At 43.4% G+C, this 25,246-nt stretch overlaps 1 protein-coding gene and 1 pseudogene across 7 annotated transcripts in view; both read right to left on the reverse strand.

The window, feature by feature from the left end:
- LOC144684663 (protein CASP-like) overlaps positions 1-25,246 on the reverse strand; it is a 651,698-nt gene that overhangs the window by 503,996 nt on the left and 122,456 nt on the right. The gene's annotated exons all lie outside the window — the stretch shown is intronic.
- LOC144685117 (U11 spliceosomal RNA) lies at positions 12,921-13,128 on the reverse strand (annotated as a pseudogene).

Raw genomic sequence — 25,246 nt, forward strand, 5'->3', positions numbered from 1 at the left:
CCTTGCTTATCAAGAAACTATGTACCTCTGCTTAAAATTATTCAAAGATTCTGCTTCCACCGCCTTTTGAGGAAGAGTTCCAAAGACACTCAACCCTCAGAGAAAAAAATTTCTCCTCATCTCGGTCCTAAATGGGCAACCCCTTATTTTTAAACAGTGGCACCTGGTATGAGATTCTCCCACAAGAGGAAACATCCTCTCCACATCCACCCTGGCAAGACCCCTCAGGATCTTATATGTTTCAATCAAGTTTTCAAGATAAACAGATATTTGTTAAATGAGGGTTACAAGGGAAATGAATCAAAGAGGAGTTGGGGTACAGATCATTCATGATATAATGATGGAATGGGGCCTAGGGGTTTAATGGCCTCCTCTTGTTTATGTGTAAACCTTGAATTTATGTGTAAACCTTGAATAGTGAATGTTGACATAATGAGACCTTTGTGGCTGGGCATGACCACTCTAATTATCACAAGCAAACAAAGTAAGAAAGCATGATTCACAATATCCACACCTCTAAGTGGAGGTCCTGTAGCAACTCCTGAAAATGCATAGATAAGGATAAACATAGTTAATGTAAAGTTTTTATACTAATAACTGTTCCTGATTTTCTCAGCAAAATATGCAGTAAAATTGAAATAGGTAAGGCTAGAAGCAAAAACACAAAGATCAACAGGATGGTAAAACCTCAATATCTTTAGCGTGAAAAGGTGATAAGAATGCCATTTTTGAAATTGAGAACCATAAAATGATGAAATGCAAATAAATCATAAAAATGTAAACTGGACCTTTTCAATACTCACCACATTTGACAGGTTTTCAAAATAATTTGAACGATTTGATGAGCAGCACTCAATTGAAAACCAATTAAAAGCTGATAGATTCTGCTTAACGATTTCCCACAATTGTTACTAATCAATTTCAGGTAGGCACATCAGAAAATCGAACCTAAAATATCATTGTAATACAATCTTTCAGCAGAATAAATTGTTATATTGTACAAGATATTCAGAAGCCTGCAAATGCTTGATATTATAAACCACAAGCGGTTTTGACATGTTCTAAAAAGTATAATAGAGCCAAGTATTTTAAAAATGGGCAATTGGTCTAATAAACATTAGAGCTGCTTTCAGAAATCATGACATCCAACAAGCTCACCTTGAGAAGTAACTAGTGCAGTTGAAGTAGGTCTATAAAAGGATTAGCTGTATTAAACAAAAGCAAAAGAAAGGCTGTCTGCCATTTGTCTGCATGGAATCTAAACATGCAGAATTCTCAATATAGGTCACTAATGTACTGAATGAAATCAATCACTGTCCCGCAATTCCAGTACAAAGTCGTCACACTGCTGATAGAATGTGTTTCTACTGATTCTGACAAATTACTTTTTTTTACAGATAAGCAAACACAGCTATTTCCCTTTCCTGTTAAAACCATCAGCTCTTTCTTCATCCCAAAAACATGAGCATTCACACAACAGTGTTAACACACAACTGATTGAATGTTACAAAAGACACATTAACACAGACATGACTAGCTGACACGATGACTGATTGACTGCAGACAGTGACTGATGACTGATGTCCTGCACTCAGTGCTCTCACCATGACTGAATTCCACAGGGAAAGCATTCAACCCCCAATCTAATTCATTGCACAAAAATTCCAGCTGCAGTACAGAATTAACGCATAATAAATGTATTCTCTATGTGTGCATGTAGAACTACCAAACACTCAAGTGAAAACAGAACCAAAAAGGAAAAGAAGAATTTTCAGCTAGGTTAAAATTTTCGACTACTTTACTGATTAAAGGTAGACTATCTGATTTATTTCACAATTTATCATATTATTCCGTCACCTGTGCCTCTTTTTTCTGGTGCATCCTCCTATGCAACAATTGCTTGTTAATTTTACATCTTTGGTGTGTACAAATATTTGTTTTCCAGCAGGTCTCATTATGTTTCCCCTATTTCTTGTACATGTGCCCTACGGTAGCTCTCTATTTCAATCTACTTCGAGCCCTTCTGAATTCCACCGAATTAGCCATTCTTCAAGTCAAGTCTAGCAGCAAGTGCTGGAAAGGTGCCCATGGCTCAGTATATCACCTCAGAAACATGGAAAAGTTAGGGCACAGAAAGCGGCAATTCAGCCTCTTGGGACCAGGGTTCAAATGCCGCCATGGCAGATGGTGGAATTAAAAGTCTAATGATGACCATGAGACCATTGTCAATTGTTGTAAAAACCCATCTGGTTCACTAATGTCCTTCAGGGAAGGAAATCTGCTGTCCTTACCTGATCTGGCCTCCACATGACTCCAGACCCACAGCAATGTGGTTGACTCTTAAACGCCCTCTGAAATGGCCTAGCAAAGCCACTCAGTTGGAACAAACCGCTACTAAGTCACAAAAAGGAATGAGTCTCAATGGGCCACCCTGCAATGTCTTCCTTACCAACATCTGGGAGCTAGTGCCAAAATTGGGACAGCTGTCTCACAGACTAGTCAGCAACAGACTGACATAGTCATCCTCACAGAATCATATCTTACACATAATGTCCCAGACTCCACCATCACCATCCCTGGGTATGTCCTGTCCCACGGGCAGGACAGACCCAGCAGAGGTGGTGACACAGTGGTATACAGTTGGGAGGGAGTTGCCCTGGGAGTCCTCAACACCAACTCCAGACCCCATGAAGTCTCATGGCATCAGGTCAAACATGGACAAGGAAACCTCCGCTGATTACCACATACCGCCCTCTCTCAGCTGAAGAATCAGTGCTCCTCCATGTTGAACACCACTTGGAGGAAGCACTAAGGGTGGCTAGGGCGCAGAATGTACTCTGGGCGGGGGACTTCAATGTCCACCACCAAGAGTGGATCGGAAGCACACTACTGACTGCGTTGGCCAAGTCCTAAAGGACATAGCTGCTAGACTGGGACTGTAGCAGGTGGTGAGGGAACCAACAAGAGGGAAAAACATACTTGACCTCATCCTCACTAACCTGCCTGCCACAGATGCATCTGTCCATGACAGTATTGGTAGGAGTGACCATCACACAGTCATTGTGGAGATGAAGTCCTGGCTTCACAATGAGGATACCCTCCATGTGTTGTGTGACACTACCATCGTGCTAAATGGGATAGATTTTGAACAGATCTAGCAACTCAAGACTGGGCAGCCATGAGGTGCTGTGGGCCATCAGCAGCAGCAGAATTATACTCAAATACAATCTGTAACCTCATGTCCCAGCATATCCCCCACTCTGCCATTACCATCAAGCCAGAGAATCAACCCTGGTTCAAAGAAGAGTGCAGGAGGGCATGCCAGGAGCAGCACCAGGCATACCTAAAAATGGGGTGTCAACTTGGTGAGGCTATAACACAGGACTACTTGCATGCCAAACAGCATAAGCAGCAAGTGATAGACAGGGCTAAACGATCCCACAACTAACGGATCAGGTCTAAACTCTGCAGTCCTGCCACATCCAGTCGTGAATGGTGGTGGACAATTAAACAACTCACTGAAGGAGGAGGCTCCACAAATATCCCCATCCTCAATTATGGAGGAGCCCAGCACAGCAGTGCAAAAAATAAGGCTGAAGCATTTGGAAAATCTTCAGTCAGAAGTGCCGAGTGGATGATCCATCACGGCCTCCTCCAGAGGTCCCAAGCACCACAGATGCCAGTATTCAGTCAATTTGATTCACTCCACATCCTATCAAGAAACGGCTGAAGGCACTGGAAACTGAAAAGGCTATGGGCCCTGACAATATTCTGGCAATAGCACTTAAGATTTGTGCTCCAGAATTTGCCGCACCCCTAGCCAAGCTGTTCCAGTACAGCTACAACACTGGCATCTACTCGGCTATGTGGAAAATTGCTCAGGTATGTCCTGTACACAAAAAGCAGGGCAAATCCCACCCGGCCAATTACCGCCCCATCAGTCTACTCATCAGTAAAGTAATGGAAGAGGTCATCAACAGTGCTATCAAGCGGCACTTGCTCAGCAATAACCTGCTCACTGATGCCCAATTTGGGTTCCACCAGGGCCACTCAGCTCCTGACCTCATTACAGCCTTGGTTCAAACATGGACAAAAGAGCTGAACTCCCAAGGTGAAGTGAGAGTGACTGCCCTTGACATCAATGCAACATTTGATGGTGTGTGACATCAAGGAGCCCAAGCAATATGGGAGTCAATGGGAATCAGAGGGGGGAAACTCTCTGCTGGTTGGAGTTATACCTAGCACAAAGGAAGATGGATGTGGTTGTTGGAGGTCTGTCATCTCAGCTCCAGGATATCACTGCAGGAGTTCCTCAGGGTAGTATCCTAGGCCCAACCATCTTCAGCTGCTTCATCAATGACCTTCCTTCCACCATTAGTTCAGAAGTGGGAATGTTCACTGATGATTGCACAATGTTCAACACCATTCACGGCTCCTCAGATACTGAAGCAGTCCATGTCCAAATACAGCAACACTTGGACAATGTCCAGGCTTGGGCTGACAAGTGGCAAGTAACATTCACACCACTCGTGTCAGGTAATGACCATCTCCAACATGAGAGAATCCAACCATTGCCCCCTGATGTTCAATGGCATTACCATCACTGAATCCCCCACCATCGACATCCTGGGGGTTACCATTGACCAGAAACTGAACTAGCCATATAAATACTGTGGCTACAAGGGCAGGTCAGAGGCTAGGAATCGTGTGGTGAGTAACTCACCTCCTGACTCCCCAAAGCCTGTCCACCATCTACAAGGCACAAGTCAGGAGTGTGATGGAATACTCCCCACTTGCCTGGATGAGTGCAACTCCCACAACACTCAAGAAGCTTGACACCATCCAGGACAAAGCAGCCCACTTGATTGGCACCACATCCACAAACATTCACTCCCACCACCACCTACACACAGTAGCAGCAGTGTGTACCATCTACAAGATGCACTGCAGGAATTCACCAAGGCTCCTTCGATAGCACCTTTCAAACCCACGACCACTGCCATCTAGAAGGACAAGGGCAGCAGATACATGGGAACACCACCACCTGGAAGTTCCCCTCCAAGTCACTCACCATCCTGACTCAGAAATACATCACTGTTCCTTCATTGTTGCTGGATCAAAATCCTGGAATTCCCTTTCTAACAGCACTGTGAGTGTACCTACACCACATGGACTGCAGCAGTTCAAGAAGGCAGCTCACCACCACCTTCACAAGGGCAACTAGTGGTGGGCAATAAATGCTGGCCCAGCCAGCAAAGCCCACATCCCATGAACGAATAAGAAAAAAAGCCCATCGTGTCTGCGCCAGCCATAAAAAGAGGGGAAAAGAAACTAGCCACTCATTCTTAATTCCACTACGGGTGCAGATTCAGGTGTCTTTTAAATTAGTTGTGTGTTTCAGCCTCAACCGCCAACTTAGGCATTGAATTCCAGAGGCCCATCACAGTACATTCGCCTACTGATCTGGTCGGCGGGCGGGGGGGGGCCTCACCTTGTGGAATTGTAACAGAACTAAAAAATTATAGGTGTTGTCAGTTGTCCCAGAGTGTAATACAGTGCCATCCCAATTTAATAATACACAAGTGCAATTAAATTAAGAATACACAAGTGCATTCTTAAAGATTCCAGAAACTGCTCTTCAACTGGTGCTGAGAATATAGTGAGCCTAAAAGTGCATTTTCCATCTACTACTACAAATACAAACATTGCAGTGAATGAAATTATGTTTTATACAAATTGTAAGTTTATTCACTTATGTATACACCAGTAACAATGCAATGCACACTGGACGACAGAAACTTGGGTTACCCAGTGAATTTATCCAAAGTGAACTTTATGCACTTACAGTACAGGTTACTAAATGCTGAAGTGGGGCAATCTGGCCTACCATTAAACTTCTCTAAATAATTATAGTGTGATGCATTTATGAGCACAGAGGCTGAACAACTTCTTTAAAGAGAATCTTCTTAAAAGCTTCAAAATAAATCCTCTAATAACACAATCAATGTAATATTCCTGGTTCCTAATCGTTATTTGGAGGAATTTTAATTATCAATCCTTGAAAATTAATGGGATTTTAATCTACACTCAAACAATGGTCGAGACAATAGTCGAGTCACTGAACAGGAAAAACTTTTGACATTAATAACTGAGCTATAAGAACGGCAAATAGATGGTATGTCAATGAGGTACACAAAAGAAAATAATATTGAAGAGGAATATGGCGGAGAGATCAGTCAGTGGGTGAGCGGGTTGCTACCTTCTCAATTTCTTAGTACTCTTTTTTCATGGTTCATATATCCATCCAAGTTGTTGCTTTTTAGTCTGCTTTTTAATTTTGCCACTTTATTCATTCAATTCTCAGGTTTAAAGTAGATCTCTACACTTTCATATCTTTATGCATCCAATTGCCACCTCACTTATCTGTAGCCATCTAGTGTTTGAGTGCAGGAGTCAGACGCTCGATTTCAAATGCCCTCCATTTCAAACACAGAATGGCTTTGCAGCTTAGGTGCCCAGAATATTTGTGTCCTTTCATTAATGCTTTACAACCTGTAACCACATGAGAACTCTTACTGCTGTAGCAAATTCCAGTGCATCAATTGTTCTAGACAGTATTTCAGAATGCCCATGAGCATAAATGAAATGAAAGGGACAGGAAAGAGGGACAGTACCGGGCATGCCACCTTGACTCTTCCTTCATTTCAAGAAAACCTATGAACACACAGGGCTGAAAAAAATCACTATAATCCATTTGGTCAGACTCAATTTTTAGGAAATATCCTTTCTTATGCCATAGAATTACATAGAATTTACAGCACAAAAACAGGAGGCAACAAGTCCAAATGGTTTATGCTGGTGCGCATGTTCTATACAAGCATCACCCTGTTCATTTCACCCTACCAGCATATCCTTCCATTCCTTCCTCCCTCGTGTGTTTATCTAGCTTCCCCTTAAATGCATTTATGCAATTCACTTCAGCTGCACCACTCTAACCACTCACTGGATAAAGAATGTCTCCAGAATTTTTTAAAATAATGACTCTTATATTTATACACCCAAATGAAAACAGAAAATGTTGAAAATACTCAGTCAGTCTGTCAGCATCTGTGGTGAGAGAAACAGAGTTAACATAAGGTCTTTCCTCAGACCCTTTGTTTTAAACTCCCCAATGATCGCAAATATCCTATCAATTCATTTTCCTGGTACCTTTAGAACCTGCTTCAGAATTTGCTGATATAATCAGCTCCCACTGCCTCCTTAGGCCGTGCATTCCCCTACACTGTCTACTCTCTGTCTAAAGTAATTACATCTGAACCGGCTTTTTACCCTCCCTTGTTCAAACTCATTAACATTCATTCCCTTCAACATTTTGAATTCTTATACAGGATCACCTATGAGCCTTCGCTTCTCCGGTGTAAACATTCCAGCTTCTGTAGCCTTTCCCCATAACTCAGCCATCTAATCCCAGCATAAATTCAGTTGCCCTCACTGTATCTTCTCCAATGCCTGGATATCTTGCTCATAATATGGAAATCAGAATTCTATGAGTTAGTCTAGCAAAGAGACAACTCAGATACAATTGCTGAATGGTCTCCTTCTGCGCTGTATACTCATTTAGTTCCACAATGGGGCCAAATCAGTTGCTCTGTACAAATGCTGAATCACCTTCTGACATTTTCCCTCTATATCTCTGGTTACAGTCCAAGCTCCGGTTTGTTTTAGGCCTGCTATCAATTTGTGTTGAGTGCTTCAATGATCTATCCACCAAACATAGTCTAAATCCCTTTCTCCTGTGTCACATCCAATAATGTCAGTAAGAGTGTCTCAAGACCAGCAACATCAGGACCAAGGTCGTGCCGGATTTCGGGTCAGGCAGTTTGGGCCAATCCAGGTTGGGCGTGGCCAAGGGTCGCTCGGAATGCGGGAATAGACTGACGCACAGTGGTGAAACAGGTAACTAAGTCCGGTGCTACACCACGCCAATGCAGCACCTAGCCAAATTGTCCAAGTTAGTTAGTTTTTTTTTACTTTACTCAATTAAAATTGATACATGGCACATTCTAAAAATGTCCAGTTTTTGACAGACAGATTTGAGATACTGTACCTGTAATTCCATTTTGCTTATATTGTCACTGTTGATCTTATTCCAACCTCATGGCTTTGCATTTGGCCACAATGCCTTTCATTAACCCCACAGCACCAGTCCCAGCACTCATCCCTGAGTCACTCCACGCGTTACTTTTTCCATGACAGCTGTCTACAACCTTCCTTTGCTTTCTCTTCTTCAGTCAATATTCAGCTCATTTTAGACCACTCCACCTACTGTGTTGTACCTGCTAATCAATCTCCTGTGTGCCAATGGATCAAAAGCTTTGCTGAAGCCTGAAAAACCATCCAATGACTTCCCACTTCCTTAAGATTTGTTACTCCTCAACAAACTACAAAGGACTCGTCATGCAACACTTTCCTCTCAATTTGGCTTACTCTTAGAGTTCTATATTTCTCCAGCTTCAACACTGGTTCCTCATGACATCCTCCAGTACTTTCCCTACAGTGAAGCCAGTCCTATTATCTTCTGGGTTTTTTCTGTCCCTTTGTACAGATGTATCCCATTTCTCCAACTCTCAAGAATAGTTCCATTTCTAGTGAGTTACCTAAAGCTGCCCACTAGAACATCCAATTTCATGATCTCAACGACTCTAGGGTGCAATCTGGCCAGACTCGGGCATTTGATTTCCTTAATTTCCATCACTTCCTTATCAGCTACCTCTATTTTTCTGAGGGTCTCCATATGTGGGCCTAAAAAATCTACCTCAGAGTTATGAAGGATGTCTGAGATTTCCTCCGTCAACATTCTCAATCGCATTGAGAATACTTGACATTCGATGATCATTTAATATATTGTCCTCTTCAGAGTTCCTTCAGGGACTCCACTGTGTTTTATATTCCCTGAAATTCTAATCTCACTATCTGTCTTAGTTCTCCTAACCAATTCTGTCCCCTCTCTAACTTTAAGTGCAAGGATTGACCATTGTCCACCAGTCTAAACTTGGATTTATACTTAAGGAAAGCTCTTATTCTTCTCCTTAACCCCATGTACTACTTTCCTTGTTGCCCAATCTCACCTCTCCTTTTTTTCTCTACTATGCTTATCTAACAGTATATAGCTACCTTGTAAGGAAGTATTCCTTTGTTCTCCTACACATATCCAACATTAAAAGTTGCAGAAAGATGCTTTTTGAGCTGTCTGGTTGGAAAGCATAATTATCCTACAATTAGTGAGGATGGAGTAAAGTGGTAGATGTGCTTCCAGAATTTATTTGGGAAAAGAATGTTTAGTGACTGTGAAAAGAGCTTTACTGCAGTGCAGAATATGTGTATTTTACAAGCACTATTCGTTTTCCACACATGGAGGGTTGAATATGGTGGTTAAGGAAGTCATTAACTTAATCACTATGATCAACCAACCTAACAATTGTACGTACGGCATTGAAAGTAAGAATGTCACAATATTTTTTTAATGTCTGATGATAGCTCGTTCAAGTACTAAGATACACATTGTACAGTATTACAAAGCAGTCATGCTACTCTCAATAAAACTCAGAATGTAATCTTACATGACCAAGTGAAAGACCATAAGTAACATGGAACATTGGTGATCCTGGTAAATCATGTTTTCTTTGGTGCTCTTACTGTGTTATCCAATAAAAAATTATTTTCACTTACAATGGTCGTGATGAGCAGAGGAAATCAGAAGAGTTTACTTATGATATGTTGATATCACAATACTATCACATCCCAGAGAGCCAGATAACATGAAATACCGAACTACAATAATACACAGCTGGCTTGTCCATTCTACTGTACAATCCAGAAATACAAATACCCAAATTATTTTGCAACACAGTTCATGTTGGAATTAAATAATTGTCAAAAAATATAATGAATATGCAGCAGCACCACCCCATTATTACTCATTACCTTTGTGCACCTAAGTACTAATTTAATTAATTTCCAACTACAATAATATTTCTTAGCCTTCCCAATGTTTCAAAATTCAAAGTTACTCTAAGTTTCAGATATTGCAGTAATAATAATTCCCTGAGGCACACCAGTATGAGAAGATGATACATCCTGCACAATTAGTAGCCACCTTCGTTTATAGGCCAATACGAAAGCTGGGTTGCAGGATTTTAGGAAAACCACCGAACATTACTGAATATCAGGGCTGAGTTCAGCTTTTCAGACCTGTTTTTATGATAAACCTTTTACTTCTACAGAAATGATTTTCTTAAGCAATAAATGCTACATAGAATTGCAACTCAAGTTTTTAATTCACTATTTTCTTCAAATAAATTACAGCACTGAGTCGCTTGTTGCACTTAATTTTAAGTTTAAAAAAAGTGTTTAGTTGTCAAAGGGGTAAATTATATTTTGGAAAGCTGCATATCAGAATACAAAATAAAAATATAAAACACATGGATTATGTCTCTAATTGTACTGCACTCCGAAGAAAAACACTAAATCTTAATCGCGTATTATTTTTGCACCTGCTGCAAATCTATTATTGAATTTCTCAGGCAAACGACAAAAGGTATACCGAAAAAATTCAACTCATGAACATACAATGTACTTAGTGGTCCCAAAATGTGACAGTCCTTCAGGGAAAACTGTTGAGTTAATATGCCTGGGAATTTTGACCCAAGCCCTTTTGTCCAACTTTAAAACAAAACTTCACCATAACTGACATTAAGCAGGTTTACACATACCTAATCAATTATTTAATTAAAAGCAGGTACCTTCTGTTTTGTAATAACTTTGAATCAATGTCAGATATCAGGATAGAATGGGTTAATCAGGGATACAGTACCAAGCAGAATTGATTCTTTGAAGAGACCTATTAACATAGAATTGTTACATTTTCGTTCCTTTACGATTGTAACTGTGTGAAAGTTTAACTTTTCATTTCAGAAACATACTAATATAGTTGATGTTGTTTGAGACCATAATTTTAAAGTAGCTAACCAATTTCTAGGATGTTTGGAATGAAGCCTGTGCGGCAACAAATCAGATAGCATGCAAATACTGTACTGTGTGGGAAATGCTGAGGATGGATATACAAAAGGGATATGTGGACATATAAGTTGGATAACTCAAAGTCGAATGGCCATCAACATGGAAAGAATATACTGGGTGAAAAGCGGCTGTTAAAGCACAGACATCAGCAGCAAAGTTGCACCAACTTCTCAAACACACACAATACAGTATTTGGGAAAGCAGAAAAATAAAAGGGAACTGCAGCAGGGCTGTCACTGATGAGATGGCAGAGAGCAGCAGAAAATCCTCCAAAGGAGAAAAAAAAAATTTCACTGGCATGGTTCACATGAAAAATGGATAATCACTGTGTCTTGTTGAAAAAGTTTCCATACAGTAGGAATGCACTGCAGTGCCCTCCTACACAAGAAACAGGAGCAGAAGAAAGATACTACTGCCCATCAAGATCATCATTAATCTAAGATAAAAGCAAAAAACTGCGGATGCTGAAAATCCAAAACAAAAAACCTGGAAAAACTCAGCAGGTCTGGCAGCATCTGCAGAGAGGAGCACAGTTAACGTTTCGAGTCTGAATGACCCTTCAACAGAATTAAGTAAAAATAGAAAAGAGGTGAAATATAAGCTAGTTTAGGGGGGGGGGGGTGGGACAAGAATAGCTGGGTAGAGAGCCAGTGATAGGTGGAGATAACCAAAAGATGTCACAGACAAAGGGCCAAAGAGGTGTTGAAGGTGGTGATATTATCTAAAGGAATGTGCTAATTAAGGGTAGAAAGCAGGACGAGCAAGGTACAGATAGCCCTAATGGGGGTGGGGTGGGGGGAAGGGATCGAAATAGGCTAAAAGGTAGAGATAAAACAATGGATGGAAATACACTTAAAAATAATGGAAGTAGGTGGGAAAAGAAAAATCTATATAAATTATTGGAAAAAACAAAAAGGAGTTCCGCCAACTCCAGCATGATGCCACCACCAAACACATCTTCCCTTCACCCTTCCTGCGGCATTCCGCAGGGATCGTTCCCTCCAGGACACCCTGGTCCACTCCTCCATCACCCCCTACACCTCAACCCCGTCCCACAGCACCTACTTCCATTATTTTTAAGTGTATTTCCATCCATTGTTTTATCGCTACCTTTCAGCCTATTTCGATCCCTTCCTCCCACCCCACCCCCACTAGGGCTATCTGCACCTTGCTTGTCCTGCTTTCTACCCTTAATTAGCACATTCCTTTAGATAATATCACCACCTTCAACACCTCTTTGTCCTTTTGTCTGTGACATCTTTTGGTTATCTCCACCTATCACTGGCCCTCTACCCAGCTCTTCTTGTCCCACCCCCCCCTTAAACCAGCTTATATTTCACCTCATTTCTATTTTTACTTAATTCTGTTGAAGGGTCATTCGGACTCGAAACGTTAACTGTGTTCCTCTCCGCAGATGCTGCCAGACCTGCTGAGTTTTTCCAGGCACTTTTGTTTTTGTTTTTCATCATTAATCTACATTATCTCCACCTTCACACCTTTCTCCATATCCCGATTCCCTTACTGCCCCAAAATCTATCAATCTCAGTCTTGAATATATTGAATATACTCATTGACCACATAACCTGAAGTGAAGACATTTCTCTTCATCCAGTCCTAAAAAGCTGGCTCCGTATCCTGAAGACTATGACCCCAATTCTAGGCTATCCAACCAAGAGAAAGAACCTCTTAGCATCTACCCTGTCTAGAATTTTTTAAAGCATTTTATATGCTTCAATGAGATCACCCCTCATTCTTCCAAAGTCCAAAGAATATAGGTCTATTTTCATCACTTTCTCCTCATAAGACAGCTCTCTCATCACAGAAATCAATTTACTGATTTTTGGAGCACCGAGACAAACGATCACCAGCAGCTCCAAGAAACAAAAATTGTTCTTCCGAAATCTCTTGATATTGATTCCGCATGGATAAAGCGCAAGCGCCTCGTCCATGTGCTGCTACACTCCCTCTATGGAAAGTATATCCTTCCTTAGGGACGAAGGCCAAAACTGTACATAGTACTCCAGGTGTGGTCTCACCAAAGCCCTATATAATTGTAGCAAGGCATCCGTACTCTTATACTTCAACCCCCTAACAATAAACACTAACATACCATTTGCCTTCTTAATTGCTTACTGTACCTGTACATTAACTTTTTTTGATTTGTGTACAAGGACTCTCAAATCCCTCTGAATATTAACATTTTCTAGTTCCTCACGTTTCAAAAATTTTCTGTTTTTCCATTCTTTCTACAAAAGGGAATGCTTTCACACTTCTCCACATCATACTCCATCTGGTACCTTCCTGCCCAATCACTTAGATGGTCTCTATCCCTTTGCAGACTCCCTGCGTCCTCTTTGCAGCTTACTTTCCCACCTAGCTTTGTATCAGCAGCAAATTTGGATATATTGCATTCGATCTCATCTAAATCAGTGATATAGAATGTTAATAGCTGAGGCCAAAGCACTGATCCCAAGGCACTCCACTATTTACATACTGTCATCCTGAAAATACCCTGCTTATTCCTACTCCATTTTCTGTCAGTGAACCAATCCGCAATCCAAGCTAATACATTACTCTCAATCACATGGGCCCCAATCTTGTGTAATAAATTCTTCTTTGGAACATTAATGAGTGCCTTTTGAAAATCCAAATATACTACAATCATTGGATCCCCCTTACCTACCCTGCTAGTTACACCCTCAAAAAATCATATTGACTCTGATGAATCATATTGTGACGGGTTACTGATAAGATCATAATGCTGCTTTGTTGGTATACATGAAGTTTGTCTTAAATAAAGATTTAATTGACATATGCATACATAAATATGTGTAGTCATGTCTGATTCCACAGGCCTGACGAAATTATACTTGAGAACACGTACATTATTAACCTATATCTTCCCATTTCAATCATTATAAGTCATGCCACAGAATCAGGACTTAAAATGCTCTCTAATTTCAGTTCTAAACTGAGGTCATCATAATATCCCTCCACTGCTGATATAGACCACTGTTCAAAATCTGAACATTTTGCTGATGCGGTTACCAAAACCAAACATCATGGAAGGGAGCAAATCCACATCATATTTCAAATGTATTCTTTTCAAACTAACACATAAGCCTAGTCTTGACAGAGAGGGCAGATATTTAACTGTCAAGGGAAGGAGTTTTGGGTGTGAGCAAGGAAGGGGGGTTAAACGCCCAAAAAAGTGTCAGGTTTGGGCCCAGCATAGTTGGGCCCACTTCCGGATTTAACCCTAGGCAGATTTGCAAGCAAGCAGGGGACCCCCACACGGTTGTCGGTTAAGTTACTATAATATGCAAACAGGCAATTAGTTTTGAATTTAACCCAACATTCTGGTTTTACAGCCAGTGCACAGGTTTTCGATATGTCTGTAACTCACCAGGGTCAACCAGGTAACAGCACAGCGAGGAGTGCTTCTTCAGTGAAACTGACAGGTTGGGAAGCCTTCAAACAATGAAACTGAACATCTGCGACCAGGACTATGTGAGAGGCTGCTGTTCAAAGCACTTCTTCTGAGATTGCTCTCTTGATGCTTAATAGATGATTTCTGACTTCTTGGAAGTCAGTTCACCTGTCCTGAACCGTGGACTTCATTCAGTTTGATTTGCACTTCACTGTTGTCAGCCTTCTGGGAGCAGCTTCTGCAGCTCAACCTTAGACCTCTGATCAGGAACAAGAGAAACAGCAACACCACACATACCCAGAAAGAGTACCAATAGCTCTCCCTGGAGTTCTGTACTCCCTTAGAACAAAGAACAAAGAAAAGTACAGCACAGGAACAGGCCCTTCGGCCCTCCAAGCCTGCGCCGATCATACTGCCTGTCAAACTAAAACATTTTGCACTTCCGGGGTCCGTATCCCTCTATTCCTATCCTATTCATGTATTTGTCAAGCTGCATCTTAAACACCACTATCATACTCGCTTCCACCACCTCCTCTGGCAGCAAATTCCAGACACTCACTACCCTCTGCATAAAAAACTTGACCCGCATATCTCTTCTAAAGTTTTCTCCTCTCACCTTAAATCTATGTCCTCTAGTAATTGACTCTTCCACCCTGGGAAAAAGCCTCTGACTATCTACTCTGTCCATGCCACTCATAATTTTGTAAACTTCTATCAAGTCGCCCCTCAATCTCCGTCGCTCTAGTGAGAACAATCCGAGTTTCTCCAATCTCTCCTCATAGCTAATAACCTCCAGACCAGGCAGCATCCTGGTAAACCTCCTCTGCACCCTCTCCAATGCCTCCATTTCCTTCTTATAATGTGGCGACCAGAATTGCACGCAATATTCCAAGTGTGGCCTAACCAAGGTTCTATACAGCTGCAGCATGACTTCCCAGCTTTTATACTCAATACCCCTGCCGATGAAGGCAAGCATGCCAAATGCCTTCCTGACTACCTTATCCACCTGCGTTGCCACTTTCAGTGACCTGTGGACCTGTACACCCAGATCCCTCTGCCCGTCGATGCACTTAAGGGTTCTGCCATTTACTGTATAATTCCTGCCTGTATTAGAACTTCCAAAATGCATTACCTCGCATTTGTCCAGATTAAACTCCATCTGCCATTTCTCTGCCCAAGTCTCCAACCGATCTATATCCCGTTGTATCCTTTGACAATACTCTTTACTATCTGCAACTCCTCCAACCTTAGTGTCATCTGCAAACTTACTAATTAGCCCAGTTACATTTTCCTCCAAATCATTTACGTATACTACAAACAGCAAAGGTCCCAGCACTGATCCCTGCGGAACACCACTAGTCACAGCTCTCCATTCAGAAAAGCACCCTTCCACTGCTACCCTCTGTCTTCTATGACCAAGCCAATTCTGTATCCATCTTGCCAGCTCACCTCTGATCCCATGCGACTTCACCTTCTGTACCAGTCTGCCACGAGGGACCTTGTCAAAGGCCTTGCTGAAATCCATGTAGATAACATCCACTGCCCTTCCATCGTCGATCATCTTTGTCACTTCCTCGAAAAACTGGATCAAATTAGTGAGACACGACCTCCCCCTTCACAAAACCATGCTGCCTCTCACTAATACACCCATCTGCTTCCAAATGGTAGTAAATCCTGTCACAAAGAATCTTCTCCAATAATTTCCCTACCACTGATGTAAGGCTCACCGGCCTGTAATTTCCTGGATTATCCCTGCTACACTTCTTAAACAATGAAACAACATTGGCCATTCTCCGTCCTCTGGGACCTCACCCGTAGCCAATGAGGATACAAAGATTTCTGTCAAGGCCCAGCAATCTCCTCCCTTGCCTCCCTCAGTACTCTGCGGTAGATCCCATCTGGCCCTGCGGACTTATCCACCTTAATATTCTTCAAGACGCCTAACACCTCCTCTTTTTTGATCTCAACATGATCCAGGCTATCTCCACACTCTTCCCTAGACAAAGCCCCCCACATGTTAGTTGTTGATTTGCCCTCAAACATCCACCTCCAGTCTAGATTCCTCAGTTCCTGCCTAATATTGTTATAATTAGCCTTCCCCCAATTAAGCACCTTAGCCCAAGGACTCCTGTTATCCTCATCCACCAGTACCTTGAAACTTACTGAATTATGGTCACTTTTCCCGAAATGCTCCCCTACTGAAACTTCGACCACCTGGCCGGGTTCATTCCCTAATAGCAGGTCCAGTATTGCCCCTTCCCTAGTTGGACTATCTACATATTGTCCCAGGAAGCCCTCCTGGATGCACCTTACAAATTCTGCACCATCCAAGCCCCTAGCACTAAGTGATTCCCAGTTAATATAGGGAAAGTTAAAATCACCCACCACAACAACCTTATTTCTTTTACATCTTTCCAAAATCTGCCTACATATCTGTTGCTCAATCTCCTGCCGGCAACTGGGAGGCCTATAGTAAACCCCCAACATCGTGACTGCTCCCTTCCTATTCCTGAGCTCTACCCATATTGCCTCGCTGCATGAGCCCTTCTTCCACAAGGAGAGAAAACAGGAAGTTATGAATGTGAGAAATGGATTATGTGGCGAGAAAGGAAGGACAATAGTTGTGGATGGTAACAATGAAGAACAGGTGTGAGGTTTGTCAATAAGAATTGGCCTACTACTACTCCTATTTCATTAGTTCCAATGAGGGCGAGTGTCAGAGTTGGCTCGGGACAGCAAGGGATGAGTGGAGCTTTGAGGTGCGTTGATCTGTTGGGTGTTGTACAGTGAAATGCTGGAAAGTCAGACTGCTGGGCTTGGCACCTCAAAGTTTTTTTTTTATTCATTCACGGGATGTGGGAGTCGCTGGCTGGGACAGCATTTATTGCCCATTCCTCATTGCCCTTGAGAAGGCGGTGGTGAGCTGCCTTCTTGAACCGCTGCAGTCCATGTGGTATAGGTACACCCACAGTGCTGTTAGGGAGGGAGTTTCAGGATTTTGACCTAGCGGCAGTGAAGGAACGGCGATATATTTCCAAGTCAGGATGGTGAGTGGCTTGGAGGGAAACTTCCAGGTGGTGGTGTTTGCGTCTATCTGCTGCTCTTGTCCCTCTAGATGGTAGTGGTCGTGGGTTTGAAAGGTGCTGTCGAAGGAGCCTTGGTGAACTCCTGCAGTGCATCTTGTAGATGGTACACACTGCTGCTACTGTGCATCGGTAGCGGAGGGAGTGAATGTTTGTGGTTGTGGTGCCAATCAAGTGGGCTGCTTTGTCCTGCGTGGTATCAAGCTTCTTGAGTGTTGTGGAAGCTGCACTCATCCAGGCAAGTGGGGAGTATTCCATCACACTCCTGACTTGTGCCTTGTAGATGGTGGATAGGCTTTGGGGAGTCAGGAGGTGAGTTACTCGTCGCACAATTCCTAGCCTCTGACCTGCTCTTGTAGCCACAGTATTTATATGGCTAGTTCAGTTTCTGGTCAATGGTAACCCCCGGGATGTCGATGGTGGGGGATTCAGTGATGGTAATGCCATTGAACATCAAGAGGCGATGGCTGAATTCTTTCTTCTTGGAAATGGTCATTGCCTGACACGAGTGGTGTGAATGTTATTTGCCACTTATCAGCCCAAGCCTGGACATTGTCCAGGTGTTGCTGCATTTCGATATGGACTGCTTCAGTATCTGAGGAGTCGCGAATGGTGCTGAACATTGTACAATCATCAGCGAACATCCCCAATTCTGACCTTATGATGGAAGGATGGTCATTGATGAAGCAGCTGAAGATGGTTGGGCCTAGGATACCATCCTGAGGAACTCCTGCAGTGATATCCTGGAGCTGAGATGACTGACCTCCAACAACCACAATCATCTTCCTTTGTGCTAGGTATGACTCCAAACAGCGGAGAGATTTCCCTCCTGATTCCCACTGACTCCCATTTTGCTAGGGCTCCTTGATGCCACACTCGGTCAAATGCTGCCTTGATGTCAAGGGCAGTCACTCTCATCTCACCTCGGGAGTTCAGCTCTTTTGTCCATGTTTGAACCAAGGCTGTAATGAGGTCAGGAGCTGAGTGGCCCTGGCGAAACCCAAATTGGGCATCAGTGAGCAGGTTATTGCTAAGCAAATGCTGCTTGATAGCACTGTTGGTGACCCCTTCCATTACTTTACTGATGAGTAGACTGATGGGGCGGTAATTGGCTGGGTTGGATTTGTCCTGCTTTTTGTGTACAGAACATACCTGGGCAATTTTCCACATAGCCGAGTAGATGCCAGCATTATAGCTGTACTGGAACAGCTTGGCTAGGGCCGCAGCAACTTCTGGAGCACAAGTCTTCAGTGCTATTGCCGGAATATTGTCAGGGTCCATAGTCTTTGCAGTATCCAGTGCCTTCAGCCGTTTCTTGATATCACGTGGAGTGAATCAAATTGACTGAAGGCTGGTATCTGTGATGCTGGGGGCCTCCGGAGGAAGCTGAGATGGATCGTCCACTGGCACTTCTGGCTGAAGATTGTTGCAAATGCTTCAGCATTATCTTTTGCACTGCTGTGCTGGGATCCTCCATCATTGAGGATGGGGATATTTGTGAAGCTTCCTCCTCCAGTGATTTGTTTAATTATCCATCACCGTTCACGGCTGGATGTGACAGGACGGCAGAGTTTAGATCTGATCCGCGGGTTGTGGGGTCGCTTAGCTCTGTCTATCACTTGCTGCTTATGTTGTTTGGCTTGCAAGTAGTCCTGTGTTTATAGCCTCACCAGGTTGACACCTCATTTTTAGGTATGCCTGGTGCTGCTCCTGGCATGCCCTCCTGCATTCTTCATTGAACCAGAGTTGATCCTCTGGCTTGATGGTAATGGTAGAGCAGGGGATATGCTGGTGCATGAGGTTACAGATTGTGTTTTTGAGTATAATTCTGCTGCTGCTGATGGCCAACAGCGCCTCATGGATGCCCAGTCTTGAGTTGCTAGATCTGTTCGAAATCTTTCCCTTTTAGCACGGTGGTAGCACCACACAACACGATGGAGGGTATCCAATATCCACAATGACTGTGTGATGGTCACTCCTACCAATACTGTCATGGGCAGATACATCTGCAGCAGGCAGGTTGGTAATGATGAGGTCAAGTATGTTTTTCCCTCTTGTTGGTTCCCTCACCATCTGCTGCAGACCCAGTCTAGCAGCTATGTCACTTAGGATTCGGCCAGCTCAGTCAGTAATGGTGCTATCGAGCCACTCTTGGTGATGGACATTGAAATTCCCCACCCAGAGTATATTCTACACCCTTGCCACCCTCAGTGCTTCCTCGAAGTGATGTTCAACATGGAGGAGCACTGATTCATCAGCTGAGGGAGGGCGGTACGTGGTAACCAGCAGGAGGTTTTCTTGCCCTTGTTTGACCTGATGCCATGAGACTTCATGAGGTCTGGAGTCGAAGTTGAGGACTCCCAGGGCAACTCCCTCCCAACTGTATACCACTGTGCCGCCACTTCTGCTGGGTCTGTCCTTCCAGTGGTACAGGATATACCCAGATATGGTGATGGTGGAGCCTGGGATGTTATCTGCAAGGTATAATTCTGTGAGGGTGACTATGTCAGGTTGTTGCTTGACTAGTCTGTGAGACAGCTCTCCCAATTTTGGCACAGGACCCCAGGTGTTAGTAAGGAGGATTTTGCAGGGTCGACAGGGCTACGATTGCCTTTGTCGTGTTCGGTGCCGAGGTCGATGCCGGGTGCTCCGTCCGGTTTCATTGCTTTTTGTGGCTTTGTAGCGGTTTGTTACAACTGAGTGGCTTGCTGGGCCATTTCAGAGGGCATTTAAGAGTCAACCACATTGCTGTGGGCCAGGAGTCACATGTAGGCCAGACCAGGTAAGGACAGCAGATTTCCTTCCCTAAAGGACATTAGTGAACCAGATGGGTTTTTACAACAATCGACAATGGTTTTATGGTCATCATTCGACTTTTAATTCCAGATTTTTATTTAATTCAAATTCCGCCATCTGCCGTGGCAGGATTCAAACCCAGGTCCCCAGAGCATTACCCTAGGTCTCTGGATTACTAGTCCAGCAACAGTCTCTAGTCCAGTATTATGCCACTCGCCTTTCCTACCCACCTGAGGTCCTTGGCCCTCTCAGGGGACTGTCGCCAGGTTTGAGGGACCACAGCCCAGTTACTCACTTCCTCAGCCACTTCCATCTGCCTCTGCTTTGTTGGAGTGGCTGGCCTTTATTACCCCTCCTTCGCAAACATTGAGCCGTAACCTCCAATCAGTGCCGGAAAGTGCTGGTCTGCAGAAATTAGAATAAATGCACATTTACCTGGTCTTGAAAATCGCGTTGCCACTTCCGTTCGCCAGAGCTACTTGGGGCCTGCATCAGAAAAATCCCCGCAGGCCCCAGCGAAGTCTAGATCCAGTGTAATCAGGAGGCTATGCCCCCTTTTTAACGGCACTAGCTGCCGTAAAGCTGGTAAGTTCAAAGGGCCAGGGACATTGACAGGCCAGGAGGGTAAGTGTCTAAGGCAAGTAGATAGGATTTGGGGGTCTGAGGTCTGAGGAGAAGGTGGATCCGAGGGCCTGGAGGTTCATTTGGGGGGGTTGGGGAGAGGGAGGGGGAGGGGGGTTGTGTTGGTCTGGGTCTTTACAATAGTTACCCAGAAGTTAGAAGAGGTTTTAATACTTTAATACTAATACACAGCCTCCCTTTCCCTCCCTTTTCAGCATTCCAAAGGGACCATTCTCTCCGCAACATCCTTGTCACCCATAACGTCCCCTCCCCTCCTTTCAGCAAGCGCAGAAAATGCAACACCTCCTTTCATCTCCCTTCTCACCATCCAAGGCCCCAAAAACTCCTTACAAATGAAACTGCAATTTACTTGTACTTCTTTGAGTAACTATTGATATATTGGTACAGCCCCAACAGAATCCTCTGAGTTTTTGCGATTTAAATCACACTTTTGGATGATTCCCAGCACAGCGCAATTGACCCGAGAAAGTTCGCACTTCTGGGCACTTGCCATGCAAACCTTTACCTGGGAACTCAAGCCCCCTCCCTCAACCTTTTTCCAGTATACTGATGACTGTATCGGTGCCGCCTCTTGCTCTCACCATCAACTGAAAAACTGAATTAGCTTTGTTTCCAATTGCCACCCATCTCTCACCTTCACCTGGTCCATCTCTGACACTTACCATCCCATCCTTGACTTCTCTGTCAGCATTTCTGGAGATAGGCTATCAACTAATATTCACTACAAACCCACGGACTCCCACAGCTACCTTGACAACAAGTCCTCACACCCTGCTTCCTGCAAGGACTGTCTTCCATTCTCCTAGTTTCTCCACCTCCATCGCATCTGTTCTGATGATACAACATTCCACACCAGCATTTCTGATATGTCTTCTTTTTCCTCAACCAAGGATGCACACCCAACGTGACTGACGGGGCGGGGCCCTCGCTGTGTCCTATCCATTTCACACACACTTCTGCTCTCACCCCTTCCACTCCCTCCCAGGACCATGATAGGTTATCCCCTGCCCTCACCTTTCATCTCACCAGCCTCTGTATTTAACAGATCATCCTACACCATTGTCACCAGCTCCAGTGTGATGTCATCACCAAACACAGCCTCCCCTTCCCTCCCTTTTCAACATTCCAAAGGGACCATTCTCTCCGCAACATCGTTACCCATAACGTCCCCTCCCCTCCTTTCAGCACCTTTCTGTGCAAGCGCAGAAAATGCAACACCTCCTTTCACCTCCCTTCTCACCATCCAAGGACCCAAAAACTCCTTCCAAGTGAAACTGCAATTTACTTGTACTTCTTTCAATTTACTGTACTGTACTCGCCGTTCTCAATGTGGTCTCCTCTATACTGGGGAGACCAAACGTAGTCTGGGTGACAGCTTTACAAAACATCTTCATTCAGTCTGCAAGCATGACCCTGAGCTTCCTGCAGCTTGTCATTTTAATTCTCCATCTTGTTCCCACTCTGACCTCTCTGTCCATATCCTGCTACACTGTTCCAATGAAGTTCAACACAAGCTTGAGGAACAGCAACTCATCTTTTGACACAGCACTCTACATCCTTCTGGACTCAATATTGAGTTCAACAACTTTAGATCATACCCTTTGCCTTCACCTTGTTCCGCACGTTTTGTTGTTGTTCTCTTTTTGCTGGTGTCACGACTCAGTGGGGATAGTGCGCTGTAACATCAAGCCCCACTGCTCCCTGAGCCACGACAAATGTGAAAAGTTTGACCAAATCATCAGATTGCCCCAATTCGACCTAACTGTTTAATTTAGGTTAACAGAATACGAGCACCAGGTTTGTAAACTTAACAAGTAAATAGCTGTTTATTGAACAAAATTGTCTTTAACTAGTGGTAAAAGAAAGGAATATGAAATGCTAACTTCTAACACTAGAACTTAAACTCTATCCCTTCTTAAACCCTGATGCACAAACATACACACACACACACACACACAAAACATGGGTTTCAAGGGTGAGGTAAAATATTTCAATAGCACCAATCCAGAGTACAGAATTAGATGGGTTGATTTTGATTGATATCTTCCAAATTTAGGGAAGGAAATCTGCCTTCCTTACCTGGTCTGGCCTACATGTGACAGCAACGTGGTTGACTTTTAAAATGCCCTCTGAACAAGGGCAAATAGGGATGAATGCTGGCTTAGCCAGCAACGCCCACGTCCCATGAATAGATAAAAAAAAACTGGTCGCCACATTATAGGAAGGATGTGATTGCACTGGAGGGGGTGCAAAGGAGATTCACCAGGATGTTGCCTGGGATGAAACATTTAAGTTATGAAGAGAGGTTGGATAAACTTGGGTTGTTTTCGTTGGAGCAGAGAAGACTGAGGGGTGACCTGATCGAGATGTACAAGATTATGAGGGGCATGGACAGGGTAGATAGGGAGCAGCTGTTCCCCTTAGTTGAAGGGTCAGTCACGAAGGGACACAAGTTCAAGGTGAGAGGCAGGGGGTTTAGGGGGGATGTGAGGAAAAATCTTGTTACCCAGAAGGTGGTGATGGTCTGGAATGCACTGCCTGGGAGGGTGGTGGAGGCGGGTTGCCTCACATCCTTTACAAAGTACTTGGATGAGCACTTGGCACATCATAACATTCAAGGCTATGGGCCAAGTGCTGTTAAATGGGATTAGGTAGGTAGGTCAGGAGTTTCTCATGTGTTGGTACAGGCTCGATGGGCCGAAGGGCCTCTTCTGCTCTGTGATTCTGAAATTCCTTGCAGTTTGTTGTAAATGGCATGATGTGGTCTCCCAGCACTTTCAGTCTGTGGTTCATTGGTTGAAATACTTTTTCAATGTCTCCACTGGTGATTTTAACCCTTTTCCTCTTGACAGGGGTTTTCAGAGAAAGCAGGTTACAGAGGTGTGAGGGATAGCCAGCTAGCTATCATGGCAGAAATACTGGAATCTTACAAGCACAGGAGAGAGAGAGGTTTTAAGTCTTCCCTCTTTGCAAGCTCGGAGCTGTTCTGCCTAAACTGTTACCACACAAAACCCTGGTTACCTAATCAGGAGTCAATTAAAATGCTGTTGTTAGGCAGTTTCCCCCTCGTCCAGAAATCCTTTCCAGCACCATCCTGTTCTCTCTTGGCACCCTATGTTTCAGGATAGCAGCATTGTAGATATTCCTTACCCTGCTCCAGTGAACATATCTTTCAACTGCAGCCATGGTAGTTCTTTAAAGCCACAGGCCAAGAAAAATAAAAAAATAGGTTCTTTACACTGGCTTGTTTTTTGCCTTATTCCTTCATGTTGCATTCAAATGGCTGTTATATAGCCATTCATGCCTCATCTGGAACCGTTTCTTTATCACTCTCTTTGGCTTTTGTATCATGAAATCTTTTGTAATTTAATCTCTCCCATCCTCCGCTCTATCACAGAACTCCCTTTTTGATCTTCCTGCCCCCTCCCCACTTCTGCTAGCTTAAAAACTCTTACATTTCTATTTTTCTTCAGTTCTAATGAAAGGTCATTGACATGAAACATTAACTCTTCTCCACAGATGCTGCCTGACCTGCTGAGCATTTCCAGCAGTTTTGTTTTTATTTTAAATGTAGTGGGTTTGAGAAAGCAATTTGCAGATGATATGAATAATGCCCATGTGCTTAAAAGTGAAGAAGAAAGCTGTAGACTGCAGAAACTTATCAATGGCAAAATGGCAAACGGAATTAAATCCAGAAAAATGTGAGGTGATGTATGTGGGAGGACAAACAAGGCAAGGGAATACACAATAAATGGTAAGATTCTGAGAAGTGTTCAGGAACAGAAGAACCTTGCAGTGCATGTCCATTAATGCAGTAAAGTAGGGCAGGTAGAGAAGGTGGCCATGAAGGCATATAGGATACCTTCGTTTATTAGGCGAGGCATAGAACATAAAAGCAGGGAGATAATGCTAGAATTATATAAAATGCTAGTTAGACTGCAGCCAATTCTGGTCACCACATTATAGGAAAGGTGTGATCACAGTAGAGCATATACAGAGAAGACTTAGAAGTATTAGCCAAGAATCCAGAATTTTATGAGAAAATATTGGAAAGGCTAGGGCTGTTTTCTTTGGAACAGCGGAGGCTGATGGGATATTTAATTAAGATGTATAAAATTGTGAGGGGCTTAGGTAAAGTAGATCTGAAGAATCTATTTCCCTTCACAGAAAGGTCATTAATCAGGGACATAGATTTAAAGTAATTGGTAGTAGGATT

Source organism: Cetorhinus maximus, chromosome 9, assembly GCF_964194155.1.
Source record: "Cetorhinus maximus chromosome 9, sCetMax3.hap1.1, whole genome shotgun sequence".
Taxonomy (NCBI): domain Eukaryota; kingdom Metazoa; phylum Chordata; class Chondrichthyes; order Lamniformes; family Cetorhinidae; genus Cetorhinus; species Cetorhinus maximus.